Consider the following 7183-nt stretch of genomic DNA (forward strand, 5'->3'; position numbering starts at 1 on the left):
CCCTTTGTCGCCAGCAGAGGTAAGAGCGCTCTAAACTTTGCCCAGGCTATTCTTATTCTAGCAGCTACACTTTCAGCGCACCCACCCCCACTACTAATTTGGTCACCCACCCAGATATCGGAAGCTATCGACTACCTCTAGTTTTTCTCCCTGGAATGAGATAGAAGTTGTTTCCTGTTTGTTTACAGTGTTTATTGCACCTGAACATCTGCCACATACAAGAACTAACTTCCTAGTTAACCTGCCTTTGATATTGCTGCACCTCTTATGTGTCCATAGCTTACACCGGGTACATCTTATAGAGTTACTACCTACTCCTTTTGATGTTTTTATATAAATATGTTTTGTCAGTTTACAGAACTTATGTTTTAATTATACTTCATACTTTTTCCTTACCTTTTATAGTTTTTGAATTTTGCCTCAATAATAGTTATTTTTCTGGCTGTAAAATGCATTACCTGTAAAATGAGAGAACTAGCAAGAAGAATGTGGACACAGGAGTGATAATATTCGCAATTATTTATCTATATTAGAAACAATTATTATTATTATCATTATTATTATTATTATTATTAAGGTGGTAAGCTGGCAGAATTGTTAGCATGCCGGGTAAAATGCTTCATGTTATTTTTTCTGTCTTTACATTCTGAGTGCAAATTCCACCAAGGACAACTTTGCCTTTCATCCTTTGGGATCGATAAATTAAGTACCAGTGAAACACTGGGGTCGATGTAATCAACTAGTCCCCTCTCCTAAAAAATTTCAGGCCTTGTACCTATAGTACAAAGGAATATTATTATTATTATTATTATTATTATTATTATTATTATTATATTGTTATTATTATTTAATTCTTTTAAGGTGATGAGCTGACTTCACCAGCCCCATTTTCTGGCCTCCTAATTTCCCTGATTAAAATACCATGGGTTACTATGTGTGGGGCACAGTAGAAAAAGACACCAACCACACTACTTATGGCAGCAAGGGCAAGCTGGTGGCAAGATCAAGTCAGTGTTTGACGATCTTCTCAGAGACACAGTAATAAACATATGCACCAGGTTCCAGTGCCATCTTGAGGCCATGGTGGAAACTGAGGGCAGCTACTTTGTGTAAACTAGTATCTCCCAGTCATAAATTAGTTGATATTTTTGGATTTTTTAAAAAATACTTTTATTTTTAGATGGGATATTGTGTTTTGTTGTGTCTGGGGAGAGTCATTTTCTTATTGTGCCTTAAAATTTAACACACTCACCATTAAAATTTCCACTTATTTCTTATTTTTATTTTCCTAAAATTTTCGTTGTGTCTTGCAACCTTTTCAATAGTCTTGACTCTTTTAAATTTTAAGGCACAATAAGAAAATGACTCTCCCCAGACACAACAGAATATGCTTCAACACACGAAATCACATAAAAAATCTTGCAAACTAAATCCAAAAACGAAATATTGTGTTTCTTTTTGTTTTATGCAAACTGTCAAATTTAGCCTGAACACCTTGTATGTGTACAACAGTGATTCCAGGTAGAAAAGAAAAAAAGCAGTGGATATAAAAAACAACAAATCAAAGTAAAAAGAAGTGAAATAATCCAACAGCAGAAAGGACATTTACAAGCAAATTTGCACACAGAGATAAGGGGAAAATTATGTTTCAAGTTCTATTTTTCCTGTTTGTATCACCAAACCTATATAACTTGATTTTATAAAATACTTTTTTTTCAAATTAACTCCATTCTTACTTATTTTATTTACCTGTCATTTTAATTTACCTGTCAGGTGGGTAATACTTTTTAATTTATATTTGTGAATCATTATTGTGTGTATTTATGTATGTGTGTGTATGAATTTACTTCAATTTGCAGTTTTCTTCAAACAAATTCCAGTATTTAGTTCTGTTTTGATTTTATGGTACACCTGTTTAATATGCATTCTAATTCAGTTAAAAATTCAATTATATGCACAACTTTTCTGTTTTAAAATTTTGTTGGACACCCAGGAGAATACTAGACAACTCATTTTTATGGCTATGTTTAAATTTAAATAATTTTACATTATGCTGAATTCACTTGTAATTATATTTGCTTTGAGAGAAAAACTATGTAGTAGATTAATTCAAGCACCTGTCATAGCATTATGTTCCAAAACAAACATATGCTAATAACATCATAATTGTTTATTGAAACCAGTCTAAACCCATGACAATTTTAGAATTTTAATTGAAATACATAGTGTTTGTATTTTAGTTAGAAATATAGTAAAAAAAAAAAAGGGTTAAATAATATGGGTGGGTTTCAGATGGAAAAAAAGTAGAAGAAATATTAAAGAGAAAATTACTGTGTGCTTGGGCAACAGTTTGAAGGGCCATTTTCTTTCCCCTATATCACCCTTACATGTGCATGTCTAATTGAGATCATATCCAAAAGTTTATGCTGAGTCAGAGGAAGATAAACGTTGTTCCTGTAAGAGAAAAGCAGTTTATTGGTCAAGTTTTATGGAAGAAATTAATGCTAAATTATGGGGAGTTTCTGAGTATCAACAGCCCGTAAATGCCAGATTTCTGGAGCTTCGTGGCCATAGAATTCCAAATCCTGTGTCTCTAGTGGAGATTAATTTTCATTTTATAGTGGGAAAGATAGACCTTCTTGAATCAAATGCAAATACCAGCTTGGTATTCTGGCATGAGTATGACCACCAAAAATGGCATTATGAAAAAGGTTCATTCCACAGGTCAAATACTAATACCTGTTTGGTGTCTGGCATGAATAAGACCACCAAAATCTGTGATATAAAAGCAGTTCAAAGGAACAACCATACTACATCATTTGTCATGTGGGGCAACAAGAGATGCATTCAGACCTTAAGGAGAGGGGTCCATTAAAAAAATATATTGCAGTCTCTGCCCAATACCAGTATAACCAGCAATAAGCCTTCAACTTGTTCTGTGAGGTGCTGGAAGTACAAAGGATGCATGTCCCAGAACACCAGAAGAGGATAACCATCAAGGATTAGGAATTGAAATATCACAACCCTCATGGGTAAAGAACAGGAACTAGAGGAGGAGGCCAAACACTACTAGCTAGATATAATCGGTGTCTCCTCTGCAAGGTTCTTAGGTTCTAGTACTGTAGAGTTGGGTGGAGGGTAAAAACTCCACTATTCAGGTGTGGTGCCAACTCTGTCTGCACAAGCAGGAGTGAAGATACTCAAAAAGTCCCTAGCTATCAGATTGTGTTATGAGGTGGATCCACAAGATGGGAGGGGTTGTCTCCTGAAGCTTAAGCTAAAGGAAGCCTTGCTGTGGCTATTGCCAATAAATGCACCAAAGAGTAAAGCTAAATACAAACCCCTCCCTGACAAAGTCACTGCAGCTTTAAGATCAGTCATTTGTACTTCAAGGAGACTTTAATGCACAAGCTGGCACTGATCGCCAGATGTGGAAAAGAGTGATTGGACAGAATAACAATCCTGAACTAAGTGCAAATGAAGAGGCTTTACTAGATTTCTATGCTGGAAATGAACACATTCTTCCAGCATTGGAATGTTTGTATCTGGTATAGGGATACTTTTGGGCAGAGATCCCTGACAGATGTTGCTATTGTCTCTGACCTCTTTGATTCTGCACTGGATGTTCCTGTAAAGAGAGTGGCAGAACTCTCAACTGATCACCACCTAGTTGTCTGTAACCTGAGACTAAAGCAAAGAGAACTAACAAAACTGATAAGTCCAGCATGACCTACAAAATAAAATGAGATAAAATGGTGGAAGATGGGATCAGAAACAAATATGTGAACACTATTGCATCCAAATCAGAGACCTTCCTGAACAGACTGAGGATGTTGAAATGATGTGGAGACTGTTTTGTTTGTCACTTTTTTCTTCAGCCATAAAATGCTATGGATGAAAAGGTCTTAGTGTGGTGCCAGGTGGTAAAAAAAACAGGAAGTTAAAAACGCTGTCCAAGCAAGGAAGGAGGCTTAAAAAGCTTGGTTTGGAAACAAGTCTCCTTTTTGTACAGGCAGTATACTGAGATGTAAAAAGTTTTAACACAGACAGTAAAAACCCATGGTTAAGTCATGGGAAGACTTAGGGGTAATACTGGAGTCTGACTTTAGATTGACCAATAAAGTATTCTGGTGGACCATACACTGAATTTTTAACAAGAAGCCTTCTTCCACATCTGCCATTAATAATTTGACTGGGGGGGGGGGTCTTCTCTCTACAGAGAAAACCATAATTGGAAGATGTACTTTACTAATCTTCTAAATCCAGTCCCAATAAAATCTTCTGGTAGATACAAGGTGCATCTAAGGGTAAAGACTAACCTCACAGAGGATGAAGTCATAGAGGTGATTAAAGCTCTCAAATGTAGAAAGGTCACTGAAGTGGAGGAAATTTTCTCTGAGATGTTAAAAGCCTTAAATAAGGAAAGTATTCTCTGGCTGGCTCATGTATGTCAAGTGACTAGGACCTCTGAAATAATAATATCAATTTTTAAAAGGGAGATAAGAGAGTGGTCTGATTACAGAGGAATCTCCTGGTTGAGCCTCCCTAGAAAAGTATAAGTTTGGTGTCTGGAGAAGAGTTTTTGGGAAATTATTGAGCTCAACTTAGCTGAAGAACAGCTCAACTTAACTGTACAACTGACCAGACAATCACTCTATGGCAAATCTTTGAGAAATTGTGGGAATATTGTAAAAAGGTGTACATTGCTTTGTAGACCTCAAAAAAAGCATAATGCACACTACAGGACATGATATGGAGGGTTTTACAGGAATTTGGGTTTTATGGGCAACTTCTAGTTGCCAAAAAGTCCCTTTATAAATGCCCAGATGTCTGTTCAAAGTAGATGTTGGACTGTGGCAAGCATATATATATATTGTCATCTCGCCTTTCCATAATTTTTATGAACTGGAGTGCCATATGCAGCTGTTACAGAAATGGTATAACAATTGATGGATGTAGGATAGGTATTTGCAGGTGAAATGGTATTACTTGGCTCATCAGGTTATCTCTATCATGCTCTGAATGGGTTTGCTCCCAAGTGCTTCAAGGTGGGGATGAGAATTAGTGTTGCAAAGACTAAGACATTGGTCCTCGCAAGAGTTCATTCTGCATGTTAGTGGGACATCACTGAGGCAAGAGAAGTTTAAGTGTTTTGGGACCATATTCATGAGGGATGGGAAGTAGGGCTGAATTGAATGCTAGAATTGCAGGTGCTGATACAGTAATGCACCAGCTCCAGCTATTTTTGGTTTCTATGCCTATCCTCATCTATGGTTAGGAATGTTGTGTAATGATTGAAAGAGCATGATTGTGATTACAAGCAGCCAAAATGGGGCTCCTTTGAAGGGTCTCTGGTGTAATGTTACTTGACAGGGTGCATAGCTCAGGAATCAGGATCCCTCCACAGTGAGCCACTACTTCTCCATATTGAGAGATCTCAGCTCCAGTGCTACAGATATGTGATTAGAATGTCATGGGAAACAATCACAAACATAAGAAGCGTCAGTAGTGGTGTGCAAGAGAGACGATTGCGCTGGTTTGGACATGTGGTGAGAATGAATGAGGATAGCTGCGTGAAAAAGTGCCACTCCCTAACAGTTGAGGAAACCCGTGGAAGAGGTAGGCCCAGGAAGACCTGGGCTGAGGTGGTGAGGCAAGACCTTCGAACATTGGGCCTCACCGAGGCGATGACTACTGACCGAGACCTTTGGAAATGTGCTGTGCGTGAGAAGACCCGGCAAGCCAAGTGAGATCGTTGCCAGTGCCCCTGGACTGGCTCTTGTGCGGGTGGCACATAAAAGACACCATTTCGAGCGTGGCCGTTTTCGTGCGGGTGACACGTAAAAGCACCCACTACACTCTCTGAGTGGTTGGCGTTAGGAAGGGCATCCAGCTATAGAAACTCTGCCAAATTAGATTGGAGCCTGGTGTAGCCATCCGGTTGCACCAGTCCTCAGTCAAATCATCCAACCCATGCTAGCATGGAAAGCGGACGTTAAACGATGATGATGATGATGATGATATTTTTCTAACTACCATTCTTGTCTACGTATTTGGACACTTATACAAAATCAGGTCAGCAAAACCTTACACTACCTCCTTTAATACTGTGATTGAGAAGACCCTGCAACTAAAGTGAGATTGCAGCCATGCATGTCCAGCTCTGTTAAGAATACCCCTGATGCGTCAGGTGATATGATATGCTTGAGGAGACATGTTGAGTCAAATAAAACCAATACCATAGCTGGGGCCAGTGCCTCCTGACTGGCTCTCATGCCGTGGCACATAAAAAGCACCATCTGAACATGGTCAATGCTGGGTCCGCCTGACTGGCTCCTGTGCCAGTGGCACGTAAAAAGTACCCACTACACCCTCAGAGTGGTTGGTGTTAGGAAGGGCATCCAGCTGTAGAAACATTGCCAGATCAGATTGGAGCCTGGTGCAGCTGCTGGCTCTCCAGACCTCGGTCAAACCATCCATCCCATGCCAAATTAGATTGGAGCCTGGTGTTGCCATCCGGTTTCACCAGTCCTTAGTCAAATCGTCCAACCCATGCTAGCATGGAAAGCGGACGTTAAACGATGATGATGATGATATATGTAGGAGCACTCTATCGGTTACGACGAGGGTCCCAGTTGATATGATCAATGGAACAGCCTTCTCATGAAATTAATGTGCAAGTGACTGAGCAATCCAGACACGTGTACCCCTAATGTAGTTCACAGGGAAACTCAGCGTGACAAGGCTGCCCTTTGAAATACAGGTACTACTCATTTTTGCCAGCTGAGTGGACTGGAGCAATGTGAAATAAAGTGTCTTGCTCAAGGACACGTGTCGCTGGGAATCGAACTCACCTACTTATGATTGTGAGCCAAATGCCCTAACCACTAAGCCACGTGCCTTCACAATATATATATATATATATATATACATATATATATACACACACACAATAGGCTTCTTTCAGTTTCTGTCTACCAAATTCACTCACAAGGTTTTGGTCAGCTCAAGGCTATAGTAGAAGACACTTGCCAAAGGTGTCATGCAGTGGGACTGAATCCAGAATCATGCGATTGAGAAGCAAGCTACTTACCACACAGCTACATCTGCACCTACATACATACATACATATATACACACACACACACACACACATGTGGAGCTATGGATGTGTAAAGAAATT

The sequence above is a fragment of the Octopus bimaculoides genome, chromosome 3 (assembly GCF_001194135.2).
Source record: "Octopus bimaculoides isolate UCB-OBI-ISO-001 chromosome 3, ASM119413v2, whole genome shotgun sequence".
NCBI classification, from domain to species: domain Eukaryota; kingdom Metazoa; phylum Mollusca; class Cephalopoda; order Octopoda; family Octopodidae; genus Octopus; species Octopus bimaculoides.